Below are 27,003 nucleotides of genomic sequence, written 5' to 3' on the forward strand. Positions count from 1 at the left end.
GCTACCCCAGCTTTCTTTTCATTGCCATTTGCGTGGAGTATTTTTTTCCATCCCTTCACTTTCAGTTTGTGAGTGTCTTTAGGTCTGAAGTGTGTCTCTTGTATGGAGCATATATATGGGTCTTGTTTTTTTATCCAGTCAGCCACCCTATGCCTTTTAATTGGAGCATTTAGTCCATTGACGTTTAAAGTAGCTATTGATAAGTATGTACTTACTGCCATTTTTTAACTTTTTTTTTTTCCCTCAGTGTTTTAGTAGTCCTACTCTGTTCCTTACTTCTTCTATACAGAATTGATGGTCACTTTAGTTTGACCTCTGTCTGAAAGCTGTACTCTTTAACTCCCCTCCTCCCTCCTTTTATGTTTTTTATATCATATCTAACCTCTTTTTTGTGCATTTGTGTCCATTACGTTCTAATCGTGGAAATAGATAATTTTTCCTATTTGTGGTCTTCTCTTTTCCCCTTAAATCAGTCCCTTTAACATTTCTTGTAGCACTGGTTTCTTGGTGACAAACTCCTTTAATTTTTGCTTATCTGGGAAAATTTTGATCTCTCCTTCCATTTTGAACGATAACCTTGCTGGGTAGAGTATTCTTGGCTGTAAGTTTTTTCCTTTTAGCACTTTAAATATATTGTGCCATTCTCTTCTAGCCTGTAAGGTTTCTGCTGAGAAGTCAGCTGATAGCCTTATGGGGTTTCCTTTGTATGTAACTTGACATTCTCTTGTAGCTTTTAGGATTCTCTCTTTATCTTTAATTCTGGACATTTTGATTATGATGTGTCTTGGTGTGGGCCTCTTTGGGTTTATCTTGTTTGGGGCTCTCTGTGCCTCCTGTACCTGGATGTCTGTTTCCTTCCTTAGGTTAGGGAAGTTTTCATCTATTATTTCTTGAAATAGATTCTCTGCCCCCTTGTCTCGCTCTTCTCCTTCCGGGACACCTATAACACGGATGTTAGTGCGCTTGATGTTGTCCCAGAGGTCCCTTAGACTGTCCTCACTCTTTTTAATTCTTTTCTCTTTTACCTGTTCACCTTGGGTAATTTCTTCTAGTCTTTCTTCCAGCTCACAGATCCGTTCTTCTGTATCCTCTACTCTGCTTTTGAATCCCTCTAATGAATTTTTCATTTCCAGTATTGTATTCTTCATTTCTGATTGGTTCTTTTTTATATCTTCCATTTCTTTGTTGACATTCTCACTGAGTTCATCTATTCTTCTCCCCAGATCAGTGAGCATCCTTAACACTCTTAGTTTGAACTCTCTGTCAGGTAGGTTGCTCATTTCTGTTTCACTTAGTTCCTTTTCTGGGGTTTTGTCCTGTTCCCTTACTTGGAATGTATTCTTTTGCCTCCTCATTTTGCCTCTTTCCCTGTGCTTGTGTCTACGTATTAGGTAGGTCAGCTACGTCTCCTGCTCTTGGATAGGTGACCTTATGTAAGTGATGCCTTAGGAGGATTCCAGTGTGCTTCCCTCAGTTCTCAATGTTCCAGGGGTGGCCCCTATGTGGGCTACGTGTGTCCTTCTATTGTGGCCTATTAGCTCTCCCTATAGGCGCCCAGGGAGGCTGAGTTATGCTCCAGGCCAGCTGTTGTAATGCTCAGCTGCTTGTAGTTGTTGTGGGCCCTTCAGTCTCTTTATCAGGTGTGGGGAGCCCCAGCACAGTTGGCTGTAAGTTCTAATACCACATTTGTGTTGCAGTATTTCTTTTAAGTGAGTAGGCCCCCAGTGTGTCAGGTTGTCAGGCTCAGGGCCTTACAATTGCTGCAAACCTCTAGCCTATTAGGTCTCTTGTCAGCTCTCTGGGGATTGCAGCTGTGTGGGGCTGCCCTCAGGCACAGGAGCACCCAATTGTTTCAGGCTTTGGAAGGTGGGGCAAACCTCCTATGTGGGTCCTTGAGAAGCACAAGTCTTCCGCAGCTGACAAACCCTGCTGCCCACAGGTCCACACACACAGTCAACACAGTCCTGCCCCGTGTGAGCGCCCCGACCTCCCCAAGCGGACCCAGTCTCTCCACGGCGGGAGCCCCACACACTCCGCCACCACCCCACACTCTCCACCCGCTCCTTGTGCACACCCTGCCCCGCTCAAGTCAGCTCAGTTGCCATGCTGCAGAGATTCCAGTCACCAATCTATGCAGGCCCACACGTTGCCTGAGGGCTTGTTGTTGGGTGGGGCCAGTCTCTAGGGTGGGCTGCCTGCCCTGGCTGAGCTGGATTAAATCGGTGCTCTAGTGGGTGGAGCAGACCCTGGGCTAGCAGGTCTCAGGGAGAACTCCAATGGCGTCTGTGTCAGCACGCCCACACCAGGGCACAACAATGGCCGCCGCCAATGTCCCAGTCCCTGGAGAGGTCTCACCCCTCACCGTGATGCACTCAGGGCCTATTAGGTGAGTCTCTTGTCACCGAAGCAGTGTGCACCTTTCTTTCTGGTGATTTTAGGATGCTTTCTGGAACGGGTGAGTTTGTGCGCAGGCCCTTTAAGAGCCAGTTTTAGTTTCTTTGTGAGCCGGGTTTTCTGGGGGTGCTCCCCAATGCTTTAGTAGCAGGCAAAGTCAGATATTATGCCACTGGTGTCGATTGTGCTGGGTCCACAATATGCCCACAGCGGGGGCGCTCCCGGCTCAGGACCCCACGCCTCCAGGGAGGCTGCGTACCTGTGAGCTGCTCCCCATGGCCGTGAAGCTGGCGGCTTGTGAAGGCGGCGTTTTTCTCTCCAGAAGGGAGTCTCTGCCTCTTCTACCCCAGTTAGGATTGTCCGTTGTTGCAGGAGTTCCTCTTTTCCAGTTTTCAGTTCTGTCTCAGGGGTAATTTTTCCACGAGTAGTTGTAAATTGGCTGTGTCCACGGGAGGAGGTGAGTTCAGAGTCTGCCTACGCCGCCATCTTGACTCCGCCTCCTCTTCATTTCTTCATGTGGATTTGAGTTACTTTAAATTATTACTTCCTTTAAGTCTGAAGGAATTCCTTTAATAATTCTTGTAAGACAAACATGATAGCAACAAATTTCCTCAGTCTTTGTTTATTTGCAAATATCTTTATTTCACCTTTTATAAGGATAGCTTTACTGAATATAAAATTATTAGATGACTGTGTTTTACTTTCATCACTTTCGATATGTCACTTTGCTGCTTTCTGGCCTCCATTGTTTATGATTGGAAGTTAGCTGTTATATTGTTGTTCCCTGTGTGATAACTCATTTTTCTTTTGCTCCTTGTAATGGTTAATTTTATGTGTCAACTTGGCTAAGTTATGGTTTCCAGTTATTTTGGTCAAGCACTAATCTAGATGTTACTGTGAAGGTATTTTTTAGACATGATTAACATTTACAATCAGTTAACTTGAAGCAAAGCAGATTACCCTCCATAATGTGGGTAGGCCTCATCTAATCAGTTGAAGGTTTTAAGAGCAAAGACTAAGGTTCCCCAAAGAAGAGTAAATTCTTCTTCAAGAATGCAACATAGGGGGCCAACCCCGTGGCATAGTGGTTAAGTGCGCGTGCTCCACTGCTGGCGGCCCAGGTTCGTATCCCGGGTGTGCACCGAATCACTGCTTGTCACGCCATGCTGTGGTGGCATCCCATATAAAGTGGAGGAAGATGGGCACCGATGTTAGCCCAGGGCCAGTCTTCCTCATCTAAAAGAGGAGGATTGGCATGGATGTTAGCTCAGGGCTGATCTTCCTCACAAAAAAAAAAAAAATGCAATGTAGAAATTCTGCCTGAGTTTTCAACCTGCTGGCCTGCCCTGCAGATTTTGTACCTGCCAACCCCCACAATCACATGAGTCAATTCCTTACAATAAATCTCTTTTTCTCTTTCTCCCTCCCTTTCTCTCTCTCTTTCTCTCTCTCTCTGTATATATATAATATATATGTATGCAGATATATACAAATAGATAAGTAGATGATATAAATATAGATAAAGGTGATATAAATATCCTATTGATTCTGTTCCTCTGAAGAAGCCTGAATAATACAGACTTTGGTATTAAAAATAGTTCTAGAAGAACAGAATCTTAAGAATGAGTTTTCTGAATTGGCTCTGGGGTTTCTGGAATTGGTTCTCCAGTAATAAAGAGAGCATTGATAGTCCATGACATGATGTGGCAATAGAGATATGCAAAATACAACCATTGGATACTCCTAATCGAATACTTATAAGAGGCAAGGTTCTAGGTGACCTTGTATTTGATAATTTAGAACATATATAAGTGTATATGAGTATAAGTATAATGAGTTTGGCTGGCTGCTTCTAATTATACTAGACAAAGTGGGGAAACAAAAGGATGAGCTTAGGGATTCAAATTCTCAGATTAAACACTGCATAAATAATCTGAAAGTTTCTATATCTGCTCTGGAAGAAACCTTTATCTCCTGTAGCCACAGTGCTGAGATTGCTCTAAACCAAACCCAGAGTCTCATCCTACAAGTGGCTGAATTACAATACAAATTGAATTTCCAACCTCATAAGGTGTCTGTTGTTAAAGTGAAAATATTGATTGAGAAGTAATGGGATCCTGAAAATTGGTATGGAGACATATGGAAAAATCCTGGTGAAGCTGGGGATGTTGAACTCCTAAATACTTCTTAGCTTTCTTTGCCAGTGGAAGCAGTCCTTCTACCCTGTCTGAAGAGATTAATCCTTCTTTGCCTGAGGAGACTGTAATGACCTACCCTAAGGTCTTGCCTTGTAAATCACCGCTGATTCTCCTCAGGACCCATCCCCATTACCTCTAGATTTGTACTACAAACTCAAGTCCCAGCAGTCTCCATCAAGTGTGGTACAAAGTGACCAATGAGGAGTTGTATTACACTCCAAAAGAACAACATGATTTTTCCAATTTATACAGACATAAATTTGAGGAATATGTGTGTGGATGAATATTAAGGGTAGAAAACAATGGTGGAAGGAACATAAAATTTAATCTGGCCAAATTTATTGATATGAGCCCACTAAGCAGAGATCCTGTGTTTAATATTGCAGCTCAAGGAGTTAGAAAGGGCTCTAAGAGTTGGTTTGGTTGTCTAGCTAAAACATGGATCAAAAGGTGACCTACATACACTAAATGAATCTGAAATGCCAGAACTTCCTTGGTATACTGTAGAGGAAGATATCCAAAAGTACAGGGATATTGCAATGCTGGAGTGTATTTATCATGCAAGACATGCTCACCCACCCCTGGAGGGCTCAGAGGACATGCCTTTTACCATGACTGTGAAAAATAAGTTTGTGAGGGGAGCCCAAGCATCCTTGAAGAGCTCTGGGGCCGCTCTTCTCTGCAGGTCAGAAACTACAGTGGGAACTGCTGCCACTGAATTGGGGAATCTAAAGTCAATGGAGATATTTGGATCCCAGGTAGCTGGGGGAAAGCGGCACCAAAGGCAATGTAGGCATGGTTACTGTAATGGACAGCAGAATCAAAGCAGTAATAATAAGAGTCTGACTTGCAGAGATCTGTGGTGTTGGCTGGTTGCTCATGGTGTCCTTAGACATGAAATAGATGGGCCGTCTACTAAATTCTTGCTTGATCTATATAAGTGGAAGAATTCTAGGTCAAGTGAACAGAAGTCTAACTTGAATCATATAAACAGAGCTATGGCCCTTCAACAAATTCTGACTTGAGCCAGTGTACAGATGCAGAACTCCCCGAATGAAGAAGAGGCTAGATCCCCCTGAGGAAGCACCCTGCTATACTACCAAAAAGTCATACTGTTAATCTTTCTCCCAGCCTGCCTCAAAGGGACTTACAGCCTTTTACCAGGATGACTGTGCATTGAGGGAAAGGAAATAGACTTTTCAGGGATTATTGGACACTGGCTCTGAACTAATACTAATTCTAAGAGACCCAAAAATTCACTATGGTCCGTGAGTCCAAGTAGGGGCTTATAGAGGTCAGGTGATCAATGGAGTTTTAGCTCACGTCCATCTCACAGTGGGTCCAGTGAGTCCCTGAACCCATTCTGTGGTTATTTCTCTAGTTCCAGAATGCATAATTCTAATAGACATACTCAGCAACTGGCAGAATCCCCACATTGCTTCCCTAACCTGTAGCGTGAAGGCTATGATGGTAGGAATGGCCAAATGGAAGCCACTAGAACTGCCTCTACCTAAGACAAGAGTAAACCAAAGCAATACCACATTCATGGAGGAATTTCAGAAATCAGTGACACCATTAAGGACCTGAAAGATGCAGGAGTGGTGATTCCCACCAATCCCCATGCAACTCACCTATTTGGTCTGTGCAGAAGACAGATGGATCTTGGAGAATAACAGTGGATTGTCGTAAACTTAACCACATGTTGACTACAACTGCAGTTGCTGTTCCAGATTTAGTTTCATTGCTTGAGCAAATTAACACAGTCCCTTGTACCGGTTATGTAGAAATTTATCTGGCAAGTGCTTTTTTCTCAACACCTGTTAGTGAAAACCACCAGAAGTCGTTCTGCCCCTTGGGCCATATGATCCAGCAGATTCAATGATGCTTAAAGTGGCAGTGGCAGATAGGGATGTTATTTGGAACCTTTGGCAGGCCTCTGTAGGTGAATCACAATGGGAACCATTAGGATTTTGGAGCAAAGCTTGGAGCCATCCTCTGTAGATAACTACTCTCCTTTTGATAAATAGCTTTTGTTTTACTACTGGGCCCTAATAGATACTGAAGGCTTAACCATGGGTCACCAAGTTACCAGGCAACCTGAGCTGCCCTTCATGAACTGGGTGTTGTCTGACTCATCAAACCATAAAGTTAGGTGTGCACAGCACTCCATCATCAAATGGAAGTGGTATAGTTGAGGTCAGGCACAAGTAGGCCCTGAAGGCACAAAAGAGTTACATTAGGAAGTGACCCAAATATCAATGATCCCCACTCTGGCTACACTACCTTCTTTCTCCCAGCACATACCTATGGCCTCATGAGGAGTTCCCTATGATCAGTTGACAGAACAAGAAAAGGCTAAGGCCTAATTTACAGATGGCATTACACAATATCTCACACACCCTGAAAGTAGACCACTATAGCACTATAGCCCCTTTCTCGGACATCCCTGAAGGACAATAGTAAAGGAAAACCCTCCCAGTGGGCAGAACTTTGAGCAGTGCACCAGGTTGTTCATTTTGCTTGGAAGGAGAAGTGGCCAGACCTGCAATTGTATACTAAATCATGGGCTGTAGCCAATGGTTTGGCTGGATGGTCAGGGACCTGGAAGGAACATGATTGGAAAATTGGTGACAAGGAGGTCTGGGGAAAAGTTATGTGTATAGACCTCTCTGAATGGGCAAAAAATATTTGAAGATATTTGTTTCCCGTATGAATATTCACCAAAGGTGACCTCAGCAGAGGAAGATTTTATTAATCAAGTGTATAAGATGACCCATTCTTTGGATACTAGCCCGTCTCTTTCCCAAGCTACCTTGTCATCACCCAATGGGCTCATGAACAAAGTAGCCATGGGGACAGGGACAGAGGCTATTCATGGGTTCGGCAACATGGACTTCCACTCACCAAGGCCGACCTGGCTACAGCCATCACTGAGCACCCAAACTGCCAGCAACAGAGACCAACACTGAGTCCCCAATATGGCACCATTCCCCGAGTGATCAGTCAGCTACTGGATAGCAGGTGGATTTCACTGGCCTACTTCCATTATGTAAGGGACAATGTTTTGTTCTTACTGAAATAGACACTTACTCTGGATATGGATTTGCCTTCCCTGCACACAATGTTTCTGCCAAAAGTACATCGGTGGACTTATAGAATGTCTTACCTACTATCGTGGTATTCTACACAGAATTGTTTCTGATCAAGGGACCTCACAGCAAATGAAGTAGAGCAATGGGCCTATTCTCATGGTATTCACTCATTTACTCATTATGTCTTTTGCATTTCCATATATTTTTAAAATCAAATTGTCAATTACCACAAAAAATTCTGGAATTCTGATTAGTATTTTAGTGAATATGTAGTTCAAATTAGAGAGAAATGACATTTTTTAAGTGAGATTTCCATTCTTGAATATACTATATCTTTCCATTTATTTGTTTTAATTTTTTCAACAATCTTTTACAGTTTCAGTGTAGTGGATTTGCGTATCTCTCATTAGAGTTATCTCTAGATATTTGATATTTTATTGCTACTTTCAATTGCATTTCTTATTTCAGTTCAGTTCAGTTCTATTTCAACTGTTTGCTGGTAGTAAACAGAAATTTTTTATATGGTCCCTGTATCCAGTAACCTTATGAAATTCACTTATTAATAGTGATTATTTATAGATTCTTTTGGATTTTCTACATATGCAATCATGTCATATATGAATAATGATGATTTTTCTTCCTTTCCAATTATTATGGTGTTTCTTTTTCTTACCCTTTTGCCCTAGGTAGTATCTTCAGTAAAATGTTGAATAGAAATGGTGAAAACAATCTTTGCCTCATTTCTAATCTGAGAGGAAAATTGTTCACTATTTCACCATTAAATATAGTGCTAGGTTTTTGGCAGATTTCCTTTATCAAATTAAATATGGTTCCTTCTATTCTTAGTTAGCTGAGAGTTTTTGTCATGAAAGGGTGTTGAATTTTACCAGTTTTTTTCCTGCATCTGTTGAGACGCTCATATGGGCTTTCTTTTATTCTATTATTATAGTGAATTACATTGATTTTCAAATATTAAACCAACATTGAAATTCTGTGACAAACCCCACATGTTCAGGAAATATACGCATATACACACATACACATTGTATATATATATATATGGTCTTATTACATCTTTTGCATCTATGATAATAGGAGATATTAGCCTATAATTTTTCTTTCTCGTATTTCCTTGTCAGATATTGGTATAAATGTTACGCTGAACTCATGAAATGAATTTAGAAGTGTTCACAATTTCTATTCTCTGGAAGAATTCGTGTCAGATTTATATTATTTCTTCCTTGTATGTTTGGAGGAAATCATCTGTGAATCCATCTATCTGGACCTGAAGTTTTCTTTATTGGATAGTTTTTAATTACAGAATTAACTTCTTTAATATATATAGAATTATTCATATTTGTTTTTCTGCTTATGTAAGTTTTAATATTGTATTTCTCAAGGAATGTATTCATTTTATCTGAGTTGTCAAATTTATTGGCATAAAAGTGGTCACAGTATCCTTTTGTCATCTTTCTAATATCTGCAGAGTTTGATGTGATTCTACTTTTTTATTCCTGATAATGTTAATTTATGATTTTTGTCTTTTTTATCTTCATCAGTTTTGCTAGAGGTTTCTCAGTTTTGTTAATATTTTCAAATAACTATCTTTTTGTTGATTTTCGTGTGTGTGCAATTTCAATAATGTCTACCCTTATTACTTTCTTTCTTCTATATTCCTTGGACTGAATTTAGTTATTGTTATAGCTTCTTGAGGTGGTATTTTAGATCATTAATTTAGAACTTTACAAATTTTCTAATGTAGGCATCTAGAACTAAAAATTGCCCTCAGGACATTGCTTTAGGTTATATTTCACAAGCATTTTCATTATCATCCAGCCCAAAATATTTTCTGACTCTACCGTGATTTCTTCTTCTTTGGGTTACTTAAAATTGTGTTACTTAACTGAAAAACTTTTGGATATATTCTAGTTACTAATGTATAATTTAATCCCACTGTAGTCAGAGAAATACTCAGATTTCAGTCTTCTGAAATTAGCTGAGATTAGTGTTCTGGGCCAGGTTACGTGATGTCTGTTTTGGTAAATGATCCACAAACACCTACAAAGAATATGTGTCCTGCAGTTGCTGAGTGCCGAGGTCGACATACGTCAGTCACTCCAAGTGAGTTGATCATGTTGTTCCATTCCTCTATATCTTGACTAATTTTTAACTTGTTCTATAAATTACTGAGAAAGGTATGTTCAAATCTCCAACTACGATTGTGCATTTGTCTATTTTTTCTTTTAGTTCTGTCAATTTTGACTTGATATATTTTGAAAGTATGCTATTTAAGTACATACAAATTTAGCATTGATTTATCTCATTCAATTGCCCACTTTATCATCATTAAATACCACTATTGATCAAAACTAATATTTCTTACATTAAAATTGACTTTGTCTGATTTAATATAGCTATAGTAACTCTTTTTGTTAGTAATTACACAGTATATATTTTTAAATTTTATTACTTCTCATCTTTCTGTTTACTTATATAATGTGTTCCTATAAACAGCATGATTGTGGTTTTTTCCCCAATCTGACAATGTTTATCTATTAATTGGATTGTTTAGTCTATTTAAAGTCACTGTAATTGTTAATATATTTTAGATAGTTTTAAGATTAATATCTTATTTCTTTCTATTTGCATCATCTGTTATTTATTATCCTTTCCTTATTTTATTTTAGATAAATATCTTTAATTATTCCATTCCATTGTTTATTGAGTTATAGGTTGGCTGCTCCTTCCAACACTTTAAAAATATTTCCATTGTTTTCTGTCTTCCGTTGTTTATGTTGAAAAGACTGTTGTTAACCTTATTGTTGCTCTTTTGAAGATGATGGTTGTTTTTTCCTGAATATTTTAAGATTTTTCTTTTATCTTTGATTTTCAACAGGTTGACTAAGATGTGCTTAGTGTCTTTTCCCTTGTATTTATTTTCCTTGTGATTCACTGAGCATCTTGAATCTGTTGGATATCTTTCACCAGTTTAGGAAATTTCTCAGACATTATCCCTTCCAATATTGCTTCTGCCCATTCATTCTGTCTTCTCTGACTGGGAATCCAGTTATATGTATATTAGACCTTTTTGTTTGTATTCCACATGTCTCTTTTGTTCCATTCCTTTCTTTCCTCTTTCTTTTTTGTTTCTGCACTTCAGTTTGGATATTTCTTATTATCCTACCTTCTAGTTCCCTAGCCCTGTCTTCTGCCATGTCCAGTCTGCTTTTAAATATATTTTTCTGCTAGAAAGTTAGTTGTGCCCTTTGAAGATATTAAGTGCAGCTCTTCAGGCTCCCTCCCCCATGCAGTTTCAAAATCTGATAAATATCTTGAGGAAAAGGCAGGCCGTGTATTTGAGGAGGCCTCTCTCTCTAGCAGGACTTAGTCTTCTTAGCACCATGAGATTACAAAATATTTTACTCTGCCTTTTCCAAGTCCTTGGCCCAGCTCCCCAGCCTCCCATGCACAGCTCCGTCTCAGAAAAATATCCTACGGGAAGAACATACCATACATTTGGAGTTCCTTGAGTCTCCAGTCTGTCACACCAGTTCTGTGTGATCCCTAAAGCTTCCTGATTTCTCTTCTCCCAGTAGAGTCCCTCTGAGGGGGGCCAAAACTAAACATAAGGCGTGGCCTAGAATCAATAAATGCCCCCAGAGAAGAAAATCACTGGCAATGATCAGCTTTCCTCAGAAGAGCTCCACTCTCTCTGGAGTTCTAATTCTTTTCTTCTTTCCTGTTTACATGATCTCTGTGTACTTGATGTACCTGTACATCTCCATCTTACATGATCTTTTAAATACACTTTTATAGTGTATCTGGCTTTTTAAAGTTAGGCTGCTGTCATCCAACCCAGAAACAGAAATTCTAAAATCTATTCTTATTTCTCCTTGTTTCTTACTCAAAAAGTGTACACGCATGTACACACACACACACACACACACACACACACATACACACTAGTCAGCCTTGAAAATGCACCCCCAAGATCCTTGCCTCCTGGTATTCATGCCCTTGTATAGCCTCCTCCCACTTTGAATATGACTGGACTGTATGAACACAAGGCTAGTTTATAAGAGATGTTGCCGCCTCTGCCTTGGTCTTTCTGATTGCTCTATCTTGGGGAATTTGGAGAACATCCAAGCAGTCCCATGGAGAAGTTCATGTGGAGAGTAACAGGCCTTCCACCCACAGCCAGTATCAATACGCCAGCCATGTCAAAAACAGATCTTCCGGCCCCAGGAAAGCTTTCATAACTGTAGCCCCAGCTAACATCTTGGCTGTAACTCCATGAGAGACCCTAAGCCAGAACCATCCAGTTAAGCTTCTCCCAAATTCCTGACCCACACAGAAGCAGGGAATAGAACAGTGGTTCCCCCAGGCTGGCTGGTGGAAGAGGAAAATGGGAAGCTCTTGTTTCATTGGTATGGAGTTTCAGTTGTAAGATGGGAACTACTGTACAGCATAGGGCCTACAGTCAACAATACTGGATCATGCACTCAAAAAATTTAAGAGGGTAGATCTCTTGTTAAGTGTTCTTATCACAAAAACAAAAGACCAAGGGACACAAAGAAACTTTTAGAGGGGATGGATTCATGGGTGTATGCACATGGCCAAACTTATCAAATTGTATACATCAACTGTGTGTGGTTTTTGTATACCACTTATGTCTCAATAAGGTTGTTAAAAAAAACTGAGATAATACATATTTATTGTTGCTTAAAGCTACTAATTTTAGGGGTAATTTGTTATGCAGCAATAGTTAATAATACTAAGTGTATATATACACATTCTTTGTACCTTTTTTTATTTAACAATATATCATAAAAATTACTCCATATGATTTCATAAAGATCTTCTCATTCTTTTTATAGTTTATAGCATTACATTGTGTAGTTTATTGAACCTGTCTTTTGTGAACATGCAATTCCAATATTTTGATATTAGAAATAATACCACAATAAATAACCCTGGCATATTTGTTGTTTGTTGTTGGAGGTGTAGCTTCAGGGCAAATTCATAGAGACAGGATTGCTGCTTCAATGTGTACTATGTTTGTAGTTTTGTTAAATATTGTCAGATTTCACTCCATGAGCTTGTACCATTTTTACTTCCACTAGCAATATGTGCACATACCTGTTTCCCCGGGGCCTCACCAAGAGTGGTTTATCAAGTTTTTGAACTTTTGCTGATCTGTTAGATGAGAAATGATATCTCTGTGTAGTTTAATTTGCCTTTCTGTAATTATCAGGAAAATTGAGCATCTATTCATTTAAGAGCCATTTATATTTTTTGTGAATTCTTCACATGCTTTCCCCATTTACCTATTGAGTATTTAATTCTATTACTTTGATCCTGGGGAGGTTTTATATATCAGGTTATTAACTCTCTACCTATGCTGTTACACACATTTCCTCCCAGTTTATCGCTTTTCACTTTGGCCTTGCTTATGCACTTTTTATTTCACTTTTGGCCATGATTTACACGGCCTTTTTGCCATGTAAAATTTTTCCTAATTTTTATGTAGTCAAATTTTTTAATATTTTAATTGCATCTGGATTTTAAGTCATAGTAAAAAAGTTTTCTCCCCACAACCCAAAAGATATAGGAATTTATCCGTGTCTTCATTGAGTACCTGTGAAGGTAAAATTTTTACATTTAGATATTCTATCCTTTGGGAGTTTATTAAGAATATCAGTCTACCCTGTGCATCAGTTATTGGTTGCCTCAATAATGCTACATTAAAAATCAACTATAAAACATCAGTGGCTATAATAATAAGTGTTTATTCTTTATCTATCTGGAATCAGTTAGGTGTCAGCTAGGTGTCTCTCTTGACCTCAGCTAGGCTCACCCACATATCTGAGGATCAGCTTATCTTCCCCGGCTTCTAACATAGGCTGGTTCCAACTGGAGCAATTAAAGCAATGTGGCTCTGCTCCATATCTCAATAATCTTCCAGCAGGCTACCACGGGAATATTCTCCTGGTAATGGCAGAAGCACAATAGAGTCAGCCAAAAGTCACAGACTGCTCATTCAGGCCTTTGCTTGTGTAACGTCTGCTGACCTCCTATTGGCCAAAGCAAGATGAGATACCTGATCAGGTCCAGAGTCAGAAAGGGAAGGATCTAGAAAGCTACATGGCAAAGGGTTTGAAAAACAGAAGGGGTAAAGAATTGAGGGCATCTACTACATCCAGTAGTCTCCTATATCTAGTTCATCCTAGATCTCTCCATATCATCTCAGGGTTCTTGCACGAGTCTGTATCACTCACTCTCTTCATTTCCTCATCTCCCCCTTTAACCCAAGTCACTGCAATTTGATTTTCTCTCCTGATCTTTCCACTAGACCTGTTTTCAACAAGGTTGCCAATGGGTTCTAAGATTGCCAAACCCAACATGCATTTTTTGGTTCTTATTTTATGTGTCAGAACACGTTAGTTGAGCATACATCTAAGTCATACATTCTGTAGGCAGGTCATGTTTGTGCCAGATTTTTTTTTTTTTTTTTTGCTTGCAGATTCAAAGGTCTTTTTTTTTTTTTTAATTTTTTGTTTATTGCAGTAACATTGGTTTATAACATTGTAAAAATTTCAGGTGTATATCATTATACTTCTATTTCTGCATAGATTATATCATGTTCACCACCAAAATACTAATTACAACCCATCACCACACACATGTACCGAATTATCCCTTTCACCCTCCTCCCTCCCCCCTTCCCCTCTGGTAACCACCAATCCAATCTCTGTCCCTATGTGTTTGTTTATTGTTGTTATTATCTACTACTTAATGAAGGAAATCATACGGTATTTCACCTTCTCCCTCTGACTTATTTCACTTTGCATTATACCCTCAATGTCCATCCATGTTGTCACAAATGGCTGGATTTCATCGTTTCTTATGGCTGAGTAGTATTCCATTGTGTATATATACCACATCTTCTTTATCCATTCGTCCCTTGATGGGCACTTAGGTTGCTTCCAAGTCTTGGCTATTGTGAATAACGCTTGTGCCAGATATTTTCTGATTGCCCACTCAAGATCCATTCTCCAACCCTCTCCTCCCTGCTCTTCTCCACTGTATGGGTTATATCAATGTACTCCTGTACCCTCTGGCTTCCACTTGGCTTCAGCCTGTGGGAATCCTTGTCAGGAGATTAGAGGGCGAAAGGAGAATGAGATCAAGATATTTACTCCCTTGGTTCCATACCTGTGAGGTCATCTGGGTCTGGCTGTATCACTTGTCACTGCTCCTCTCAAGGTGACCTGCTCTATATGACTCCTTCTCCTTCCCAATTATGGTGGCCTCTACCCTTCTTGCCTTCAGGCCTAGGATAGTGTCAAACAGTCACTAATTGCCCTGGGTTCCTGCACTATCCCACATGGTCTTCCTATACCCCTTCCATATCTATGAAAATAGCCTTTTATAAATAAACCTTCCTTTGATTATCTGTTTCCTGTTAGAACTCTAACTGATATAGTATGGTATCGTTCTTCATTGCTCCCCTCTCCATCTCAGTGTGTCCATTTACATTTAGGACTTGGGTGCTGCTCCTTCTACTTATCTAATCACATCCAATGGTTTATATTGAGGCAAAGTGGAGGGGGCAGATAGAGAGAGTCCTTGATCCCCACTCTTTGAGATTCTAGGAACTGAATCTCAGGAAACAGAAACAAACGCATACAACAGAAGGAGCTGGCACTTTATGTATGCAATATGTGACCTTCTCTAGGCTATAGAGCACAGCAGTAATATTTGCATCCTTCCTGTTTATTTGGCAAATGTGACATGGAGTCATTGAAATGTATGGTTTCAATGGAAGGCTAATGCAATTTTCACTCCAGCTTGTGAAGACATACAGGTGATATTTACATGACCTTTCTATTGCATTCGACCCTACGGATCACTTCCTCCTCCTTGAGACTCTTTACTCCCTGGTTCTTCTGCCCTTTCTGACCTATCTTTCTAGGTCTGCTTCTTAGGTCCCCATTTCTTTGCCTGCCTCTTACACATTGGTGTTTCCCAGGGTTCTATTCTTGGCCCCCTGCTCATCCCTCTCGCCATGTTCTCACAAGCAGTGTCAACCACTCATGATTTAGTATGAGGCTCCATCTATTCTTCCTTTGCAACAGTGAATTAGGGACAAGTGTTGGAAAAAATCCCAGGGTCAGGTGAATAACTTGGTGGATCCTGGAGAAACCTTAGTGTGCAGGGAAGGTAATAATAGCCCAAGGAGCAGAGGAAGAGCTGAACCGTGAGCTGAGTCTTCTCTCACCCCAAGCCTAGAAGAGTAAGAGATGATCAGGAGCTGAGATGTTTCCTTTTGGTGCCTTGCAAAAGGGTTGAAAACCCCCTGCTGCTGTGTTGCTATCATAAGGAGTTGAAAAATATTTGCAGATATGCATGGTCCAGAGACTCTATCACCTATGAATCTATCTAAGAAAAGAATTTGAGGAGAGATTTTACTCTGAAAAAATTTTTTCAAGTCAAAGACTTTGAGATATAAGATGATGGAGAAAAGAAAGTGATAAGAATAAATATATACAAATACTTAAAGACGTACATATATGCATTCATGGATATAATTTTATATACACGTGTAGTCAAATATATATTGAAAATGAGCATCCAAGAATGCATAATCTAAGAAATAAGGATTCTTAAACTAGAAGAGACTTATGGCAAGATAAATTCTAATAATAGCTTATAATAAATGTACTAAACTCTCTCAGCAAAACCTAGGTATTAGGATGAGGTGGGAGAAGTAAAAATGTTCAAAGGTGTCATTTCAGGTTGGGGAGGAAGAACGTAGGGAAGGGAAAATGTCCTAAAGCCTCAGCTCATGCAGGGTGTGGGAAGCAGTCAGATAATCGAGTGTCTTGGTGGGGGAAGAGGTTGGCATTTATTATCAGTTACTGGTGGTGAAGGAAATATGGACTTAATTGAGTACTAGCAAAGGGAACACAATCATTAATGGAATGGCAAACAATAGTGAAACTCCCAAATGTAATAAAGGGGTAAGACAGCAATAAAGAGCAACTGAAAAATAAATAGCAAACCAGCAAAATAAGGAAAAGGAAAATCAGAAAACCACAAAATAAAACGAATAAAAAATATAAAATAAGAGAATGCTATATAAAGTATAGCAGTTGTTAGTGTGAATGAACTGTATGCTTCTTAGAAAAACAGACACCATTAGATTGAGTTAAGAAATGTGTTTACAAATATGCTACTTAGAAAAAAGAAAACAGTATACTTCAAATAAAGACAAAGATTGAAGATTTTCAGTGTTGGTAACAAGGCCAACTAGATAACCTCAAAAACTTCCTGCCTCAAAAATCCAGAATGCTGAATAAAATAAAGCAAGCATACTTCTGAATGCATAGCTAAGTTTATTTGAAAGTATAGGTAATTTCCAGTAGCCAAAAATTAAAAGGGAATTGGAAACCAGAGTCCTAAGCTTGAGCGGATGCTATAGTTGACCTCAGCTATAGGGAGGGAGAGGCGGACAGGGGAAGCATCAATCCTGTAACTAAAGAGCTGACGTTTTAACACCCAGGCACAAGACATAAGTCTTAGGCCTGCATGAGACAGAGTGTTGGTGCCGACATGCCACAGAAAACCAGGACCCCTGAAGGACCACGTCCTCAGTGAAAAGAACAATTAGAAAAATCCAGCCACCAACACAGGGAGAGAGGGATGCTTCGTCTGCACTTCACGTTTATTTAGACCTCCTCTTATGTCTTTCAATTAAATTTGACCATTTGATCCATAAAGGTCTTGCCCATATTTTGTTAGATTTATTCCTTTGTATATTATTTTGTTGTTGTTGTCATTGCTATTATAAAGGTACCTTTTAAATTACGTTTTCTGTTGCTGGTATAAAGAAATGCCGTTCGTGTTGGATCCAGCAATCTTGCTTAGTTCTGTCACTATTTCTAATAGTTTGTCCATAGATTCTCACAGATTTTCTATGTAGCTATTCATATTATTTGAGAACAATTAAAGTATTGTTTTATTTTCCAATTTTTAAACCTCTTATTTTTTTACTTTTTTATTTATACCAGTTGGATTTCCAGTACACTTTCATAATGGAATTGATGTCTTATTTCTTTTCTTATTCTAGGCTTTAGAAAGAATGCTTCCAACGTTTCACCATTAATAATAATACCTTCTGTTGGTTTTTGGTAGATGTTCAGTTCTGTAACGGCACGTTCAAGCACCAGCCCATGGAAAACAGCCACTGCTGATCTTCTCTTCCACGCTCGTCCCCTTCACACCAACACATCCTTTATCTCCTGGGCAAATGGTGAGTCCTCCAACCCAATCAAAAACCACAGTCAGCTGGTGGGTTTTCTGGTTTTATAGAGCAGATCCATTCTAGCACGTCCACTTCTCTCAGCCTTTTGATCCCTTCTTCCACATTCTGCAATAGAGTTCTGACACGTCTTTGTCATTTTTTTTTTTTAAGATTTTATTTATTTATTTTATTTCCCCCCAAAGCCCCAGTACATAGTTGTATGTCATAGCTGCACATCCTTCTAGTTGCTGTATGTGGGACGCGGCCTCAGCATGGCCGGAGAAGTGGTGCGCCGGTGCGCGCCCAGGATCCGAACCCGGGCCACCAGCAGTGGAGCGCGCGCACCTAAGCGCTAAGCCACGGGGCCGGCCCACGTCTTTGTCATTTAATGTGGGCCATCACTTTCATCAAGCTTTCAAGAACCATTCTAGCTGCTACTAGAATCACCTTCCAGGACCCTTGCAAGATTGTGAAATCCTGTGCCATGGGAGAGTGCTCCACACTAACAAATTCTCCTATGGAGAGTTTTGTATTCTGGCCCCCTTGATCCAGCACTCACAGGATCCTCTCCTGGGCATACTCTCCCAAGTCCCTGCCCAGTACACCTTAGCCAGGCCCTCAGCTCCTTGGTGAAATCCCTGTCTTCTCAGCAGACTCAAGAGTTGCCCAGTAGGGTCACAGTGAGGTTTGATTCTCATTATTGGTCTGGTAATAAGAGAAGAATGGGGCAGCTGTTGAGGAAGTCAGAGTGTCTTGTAAGACATCTGCCTCATTTGAGGCATCTGCGTGTTCTTCATGCAAGGAGTGGCTTCTATCTTCCAGCAAGAGGGAGTGGCCATTTCTGCAGGACCAGAGGTTTCAGAGGAATCTAGAGGTTCAAGGTTTTCCAACACATTCATCTATATATTCCTGTCCCAGTTTACAGCGTCTCATTCCCTGTCAGAGCCGTGACTTTAGCATAGGAGACTTACCAGGCTGAGATTCAGCCATCTCCAAAATTCTTCCACTCTTAAAATTAAGGCCCGAATCTGGTCTTCAGCTTTCTTCTGCCCATGTGTTGCAGGATATTCAGTCTCTTTAAAGCTGTCGAGGAAGTATTTTGACTCACGCTTTGCTTTAAACTGGTGATTGATTGCCTGCATTTTTGATCCTGCATTTTTGTTGTTCAAAGCAACAATGGCGTCCTGCAACAGCCGCCCAACTCCACAGTTCCTATAAGTACTCTTTCTCCAGTATCTCTCAAATATAAGATATTCTATGAACCAGTATATCCCTTTCACCTGGACCCTGCCTCTGTTCAGCATAGGTAATATCCTAGCAGTTGCGCTGTTAGCACATGCACCTACCACCATGAGAGGTTCCTGTTGCCAGTGAGTTGGCAAGGGGCCCCACTCCAGAATTCCATCCTTAGAGTCTCCTGGCAGCAGGTCTTGGAATGGGTTCCCTATATGCAGAGCCTGAGGCAGGCAGCTGGGTGTGTGTGCTATATGGTAGAAAGACTCTCCAGGAAAAAACATGTGAGGGAAAGCTAGACAGGATTGGGGAAAGAAAAATGTGGTCTCAGGGGAATTCCAGCCTTGGCTTGGTCCATGGAGATCACCATAGAGGTGCACCTTTTAAGGCAGGGGTGGCCTTCTGTATCCCTGTATCAGCCACTGGCTGAGGGTCACCCTGGAGGAGGGGTATATAACCTCTTGGCAAGGAGGCTCATGTCAGTCAAAGGCACTTCTCCAGTGATGGGGAACCTGTGAGCCATTAGCTATAGTCAAAGAAGCTGGAGGATGGATGCACTGTCCAGTATAGGGGATCTAGGTGGGACACTACAGCACCTACTATGCTGGTAAACCTTTAAACAATGTCCTGGGAAACTTCCACTCAGTGGTCAGCAAATTCCCCCGTGTTATCAGAACTTTCCCGCTGCCTCCTAGCCCTAGATTAGTCAATTCTGTCTTAACTTTCTCAGCCCACTCCAGCTGGACTTCTGTCTCCACCATTCCACTGAGGCTGCCCTTGCCCACATCATCAGTTACCTACCTCTATGCTGTCCAAACCAATAGTCACTTCTCTGTACTTATCTTACTTTTCTTCACTCAGCGGCTTTAGTACATCTCTTACGCACCCCTTCTCTTCTCTATCCACCCTCTCTTCCTAGGATTTAAATACCATCTCTCTGAGGATGATCCCCCCATCCATATCTCCATTCCTCATCTCCCTCTGGAATTCCAGACTCTTATATCCAGTTGCCTACTTGACATCTCTGATTGGATGTTTAGTAATCATTTCAGATGTTAACGAACTCTTAATTTCCTTCCCCTTTCATTTGTCCTCTTCCTCCAGCCTTTGCATTCTTAGTCGCTTGGGTAAAAAGTTTAGGAGTCATTCTTGATTCCTCTATTTCCCTCACATCTCACATCAGATCTTTCAGCAAGCTGGTCAACTTTCCCTACAAACATATCCCAGTTTGGCCTCACTTCTTTCCATCTGTACCATGACTGCCCTAGTCTAAAACACCATCTTCTCAACTTTGGACTATATTATTGGTCTTCTGCCTAGTCTCCTTGCTTCTGCTCTTATCCTCCTACAGTCTACCCTCCACCAACAGTTAGAGGGATCTTTTTAAAGTGTAAATCAGATCATGCCTTTTCTCAGCCTAAAACTCTCCAACAACTTTCCACCACCCTAACTCCTCGGAGTTTACAAAGCCCCGGCTTACCACTCCAGCCTTATCTTCTGCCTCTCTCTGCACTCCTTCCCTGCACACTCACATCTCACTGCTTTTTCTGTTCCTCAAACGTACCAAACTCATTCCTGCCTTAGACTCTTTGCATTAACTGCATCCTCTACCTGGGATGACCTTCTCTGCTGAACTTTACCTAGCTGGCCCCTTCTTGTCACCAATGAGACAAGGCTTAAATGTCATTTTGGAGAGGTCTTCCCTAACCACCCAATCTAAAGCAGTCACCCAGTCATTCTCTCTGCATAATAGCCATTACAATCTAATATTGATGGATTAATTGATTGATTGGTTGATTGGCTGGCTCCCTACACCAGAATGTAGGCTATGGGAAAGCAGAGACTCTGTCTGCTGATTCCAGACCATTTCTCTCACTTTAAACCTGTTCCTTTGAGATTTAAGCCCTTTAAATCTACCACCTTCTCCTTCTCCTTGTTGCTGACATCTCCCATCATCAAAACTCTCTTTCATTCATGGAAGGTTTTAGCACCTGCCTCGCAGTCTTCCTCTTCTCCCAACTTCTGTCATCATTCTCAAGGATGACCTACCTGGGTGGTCCATCCACCATCCTGGCCTCTTAGTTCTTTGAGATCCTCATCTTTAGTCAACTTTTCTCACATCCTACTTGAGCCATCCACTCCCATGTTCACACCACGGACCTGGTCATTACTGGAATTTCTTTTCCTTTAAATTATGAACACATTCTTACCAAGATCTGACCACAAGCTCCTATGCTTCAAGCACAGTGACTCAACACTGCTCCTCTCCAAAAAAAATGAGTAATCAAGACTCCAAACCATTGAACCCATCATCTTAATTGTATTTATCAGTCTTGTTCTATCTTATTTACTCATCAACCATAGATTACATGTTTTATTATGATCATTATCTTTTAATCTCCTTCAACTACCTTGTCCCTCTTCCTCATCATACTTTCCTAGAAAATCCACAATTCTGGATAACCCACAATATATAATCACCAACCTCAAATTGACGCACAAAACAACCCAGCAATTCTTAGCATTTCTCTAGTAAGCTCTTTATTCTTCATATTTTTTCCACCACCACCATGACCCCTCTGACCTTTCAGCTGGTAACCTTGTCTCTCACTTCATAAGAAAACACAAGTCATCAAAGGAGAACAGAACTCTATCCTACTCCCAGGGCATCCTGGCATCTTCCTCCTTCCTGTCCCAAAAGATAAAATATCTCACCTTTTCTCAAAAGCCAGTTCATCCATGTGTGGTCTAGATCCCCTTTACTGTTATTTTATCAAGGACCTTGTTACTTTTGTTATCACCTTTCTCCCTGGTGTCATCAGTCTCTTCCTGTATTGGTTCATTTCAGCAGCACAAAAACATACTTTAACATCTCCCATCTTAAAAACAAATAAATCCTGCCCTTGTGACATCATGCCCTTACTGGCTACCATCCCATTTCTCTGCTCCCCTTTGCTACAAGGAATATTAACCTTGTTTTTATGTCTGTATTCTGACGCTTTAACATCTGCGGCCTTGCTTACCCTGGAGAGACTGACCTTCCCAGGATTAACCAATTCCTAGAGATAATAGATAACTTGCCCACAAGCGCAGTTTTCAAATACAAACCAACCAATCCAGAGCCCACACCCCCAACCACCTACCTTATCAGGCTCTTATGCTTCAGGCCGCTATCCTCCTGCTCTAATCACCCCAGGGCCAGGTACGTGACAACCAGGGACAGCCCTACATCCCAGAGCCCACTGAGTTACTCAACCTAGCTAATCCTAAGCCTGCTTACCTGCCTTGCCTGTTCCTTCCCATGAAAACCACAATAAAGACTCCTGCCCACAGTTTCCCCCCTCCTTCTGCCTCCTTACCAACCCTGGTGCTTCCCCATGTGGCCCCTTATGGCATGATATACCCCCTCCTCTTAGGAACTGTGAGTAACAAACTATCTTTTCCATGACAATTGTCTCCTGATCTGTTGGCCTTACTATACCTCAAATTTTCTGTTAATACACTATATTTTAAAACACTAGGCTTCTCAAGAGTGTTGTCTATAGACATTGTCTCTAACTGTTCGTTTCCCATGCCTCAGTTTACTCTGATCTGGTTTCTACTCCCATTATTCTGCTGAAGCTACTCTTACCAAGGTTACCAATGCCTCCAAACTAAATGATGCCAAATATAATAGGCAATTTCTGACCATTCAGTCATTGTTTCAATGAGTATTGAATAAATCTCTTTTGTGATAGCCACTCATGCTCCAACAGTGAACAGGACAGATAGGGCCCAACCTCCGAGGAGCTTACACACAAATGAGGTAGACACAAAATGAGCAAGTGTAACAGTGTGTTAAGGGGCACTTAACAGGCACACTCCTGCTGCCTGCAAATGGCAACTGAGGCCCCAAACTGAGGAGAAATAGGAGCTAAGTACCTCTCCTTCTCGAGGTAGCCACAGTTCTCAAGAGGGCCAGGTAGTTCCAGCACAACCTACCAAGAAGCAGGACCATTAGCCCTAGAACCACCTCACCACTCCTCTGTGGCTGGTAAGATAGAGGCCTGGGGAGGAAAGAGTTTTCTTTCCTCAAGTCCAGAGTCACTGCCTTATGAGGAGTGCCTGTAAATACTAAGAGTCTTGTCCTTCTCCTCCTTATGTGGGTGGAAAGGGTGTGCTTCTCCCCCAAAGTCAAATGAAATAAGGGCTCCAAAATAATCTATCATAGATATTGGGGTTGTTAGCAGGAAGGAGAGTTGCCATCTCTCTTCTTGGAATGGCCGCTGGCTGAGGTGCAGAACCTTACAGTTCAACCTGGTGCTGCTAAGGAGTCCCTGAGAGAGATTGACCAGCACCCCCTGGCGTTTGAGAGTATGTGCCAACTAGAGAATGCATGCCTGCCTCCGCGTGTTAGGAAGGAGGGAAGCTGGCAAGCGCAGCCCCTTCAGAAAGGCTAGGTGATTTGCCCAAGTTCATCAGTTACTAAATGGCAGAAGCAAAGCAAGGATTTCCTTCCAGGTGGGTGGGAGGAAAGCATTGTAAACGCAGGTGGTTTTATAGACCGGGGCTGAGCTGTAAAAGAGAAAGGCACAGTTTCTCAAGAGCAGAGGGATCTACGGTCCTGGTGAAAGGATCCTGCCCACCTCACTTGCCTGATGAAGGAACTGAAGCATCTTGAAATCCTTCTTTGACACCAGGTTTGTAGACGGAAGGGTACAAGGCCGCTGACTATATAGGAAAAGGGTTCAATGGAAACAGGGGAAGGGGCCTAAAAGGAGAGGCTGGGGACACAAAAGGAAACCTGAGCTAGCTTACAGTCCTGACTCAGGCACACTCTGCACCATGCAGTCTGCATGACAAAGGGCCTTTACTGCCCCAGAAGCAGCCCAGTTTCTCCCCAGAACCTAGAAGCGAGGTGCCTGGACCCCTGAAATCAGTATTATCTTGAGGTTTATAAAGCCTATGAAGTTTGCTTGTCACATGGGCTCTGCTCCACCCGTCACTGTAACTTACTGAATTTCCACTAAGAAATGTATTGGCATTGCTCAGTAGGGTTCCAAAGTCTCATTTTCCAGATTCAAAGTGCTATATGACCTCACTGGCAGAACACAGGTATCCTGGGACTGGGTCGTGTCCATCTGAAAGGAAGCCTAAGGGAAAAAGTACTGGACCAGGACTAAAGTCTGAGGCCTGTTCTTATTTTCTAGGCAACTTCTTGCTGCCTTAAAGCCTTTGTGGAACAAGGAGGGATATGGAAGGAAGAACAGATGGAATGGGAGAGAAAGTGGGGGTGGGGGGAGAGGGAAGGAGCAGGGAGGGAGGGAAGAGCACAGGGAGGGAGGAGGGAAGGGAGGGAGAGATGGACTGAGGGGAAGGGGGAGGATGGGAGGAGGGAGTGAGAAGGGAGACCGGGGAGGGGAAGAGGAAAGAAGGGACATTGGTGGGCTGGCTCCTTTGTTGGTTCTCACCCCCCAATCCTATCTCTGAAAAAGAGACAACCACCACTTATTTTACTTCCCCCGTAAGATTACTGCGAGCCCCAAATGAAACACATGTGGAAGAATTGTTTAAAGCTTGGAGCACTGGGTCAACACGAAGTTAGGGCCAATTTTAAACATAGGTTAAAGTCCCTTAAATAACACAGTTTAACACAGGGAAGGGCCTCCTAACCCAAACTATTTATTCTTTCCTCACTAATTAATTTTTTTAACTTAGCTTTGCCACAGAGCTGACAAATCTAACAAAAAAGATTTACTTTGGTCCACAAGCTCCTCCTGTCAAATAGCCACGGCCATGAGAGGATTGGGAGACTGCTCCCAGGAAGGTAGAGGAGTTTGAAGTTGGCCTTCTCAGGGTGGGGTTGGCAATGCTGGCCACACTCACTTATGTGTCAATAGGAGACTACAAAACACTCCATGTATCTGCTTTTAAAAATTAAGACTAGAGTATATAAGAAATATCAAAAAGATTTTCATTATGGCCTGCTAAGAAAAAGAAAGGGCAGAGGAAAGAGGAATGGAAACTAAGGAGGAGAACTGTGACAGACAATTGAGGCCAAAGAAAGCTATGACCCTAGAAGTCTCTCCTGGCATAACAGCCCCATCTCAGGGCTTTTAGGGAATTTTATGTGGAGACTTTTTACACCATGGCAGACGTTTTTAAATTTGTAGATGGACCTATTTTTATTAGTTTGGCAGGAGGGCTGGTTGTTTACTTCACTTTGAACTGTGAGCATAAATAGGAATATCCTATTTTGGTATTTGCCCTCCACCTAAAGACCAAATTAAATTAAAAACAAGCATAGTAGAAGCTGATAGATAACCAGAGTATTGCTGAGATAGAACATAAGGAAGAGAGGATACTGGGCCGGCCCCATGGCTTAGCCGTTAAGTGCACACGCTCCGCTACTGGCGGCCTGGGTTCGGATCCCGGGCGCGCACCGACACACTGCTTCTCCGGCCATGTTGAGGCCGCGTCCCACATACAGCAACTAGAAGGATGTGCAACTATGACTCACACCTATCTACTGGGGCTTTGGGGGAAAAAAAGGAGGAGGATTGGCAATAGATGTTAGCTCAGAGCCAGTCTTCCTCAGCAAAAAGAGGAAGATTAGCATGGATGTTAGCTCAGGGCTGATCTTCCTCACAAAACAAAAAAAAAAAGGAAGAGAGGATACCAAGAAACAAGAAAGACGATGTGATAAGGGGAGGGAAGTGTGCTGATTTAGGCAGTCAGCTTCACCAAATCCAGCTGGAGATGAGAGAATAGAGGTGCTAATCCCTTCAAGGGAAAGGAAAGGCACAATTCAATCACAGAAGAGTCCTTGCACTGTTGACTCTTGCATGTGAAAATTTGCCCAGGGCCAGCCTCTGTTAGAGTAGGGGGCTCATTCAGATAAAGACAGAGTCAAACAGAACACTATCTTCATCACATAACTGAAGAGTCAGCATATCTTCTCCTAGTTCCTGACTATTTCAGGCATTGTAAAAAATCTACAAAGTTGAAGAACTTGATGTGCATTAGACACTGAGATAAGTGATCCCTTTCAGTTTCCACTCAAGTGTCATCCCCAGGGAGGCCCACTCTGAGCACTCTATTTAAACTGCAACCCACACCCTCCTGCACCCCACCTGCCCCATCCTGCTCTTTTTTTTCCCAAAGCACTTATCCCCGTATTATATTCTATGCAATTTTCTTATTGCGATAATTGCTTATTGTCTGTGTCTCTCCCACTAGAATATCAGCCCTAGAAGAGCAGGAACCTTATCTGTCTTGTTCACGGATGGATCTCAAGCGAATGGAACAGTGATTCACACATAATGGACTGTAAATCCATATTTGCTCAATGAATGAAGAGTAGTTCCTTCATCTCCAAGCCTGAAATCCTTTCAGAATCACGTTGAGCCATGAGTTTAAAATGGGTTGATTAGGAAGACCTAAAGCCAGAGGTGAGATTAAATAACATCAGAAAATATTTTCTAGGTAGAAATAAAAATCAGAAAATGAACTTTTTTAGCAAATGTTTATTTATATCAAAATACAAAACATTTCTGAAGCAGATTAATGTTACATGAGGAGCAATTAAATACTAAACCTCTTTTAATCAGTTTAACTTGCAACACTCCCAGGATACCTTCACTGGCTACACATCTTGTCATTTGATGTGCTCTTTTTCCTTTTTGTTTGCTTATGTGCATGTCTGCTCGTTTTGATTTTTAACTCACTACATGAACATGCAGTGTTACTGGCGATGAGTTGGTTAGTATCCGGTAAGCCTGAAAATACCAGCGAGTGGAGC

The 27,003-nt window shown here is 41.4% G+C and overlaps 1 long non-coding RNA gene across 1 annotated transcript; it reads left to right on the plus strand.

Moving 5' to 3' along the window:
* Positions 1–2,196: 2,196 nt before the first annotated feature.
* On the plus strand, positions 2,197–27,003 carry LOC147916736 (uncharacterized). Its single transcript, XR_015552769.1, has 3 exons — positions 2,197–2,386; positions 17,882–17,999; positions 26,442–27,003. It is a non-coding gene; the product is annotated as an uncharacterized LOC147916736 (long non-coding RNA).

The sequence above is a fragment of the Ceratotherium simum genome, chromosome 7, assembly GCF_057802395.1.
Source record: "Ceratotherium simum simum isolate JZ-2026a chromosome 7, ASM5780239v1, whole genome shotgun sequence".
Lineage (NCBI taxonomy): Eukaryota > Metazoa > Chordata > Mammalia > Perissodactyla > Rhinocerotidae > Ceratotherium > Ceratotherium simum.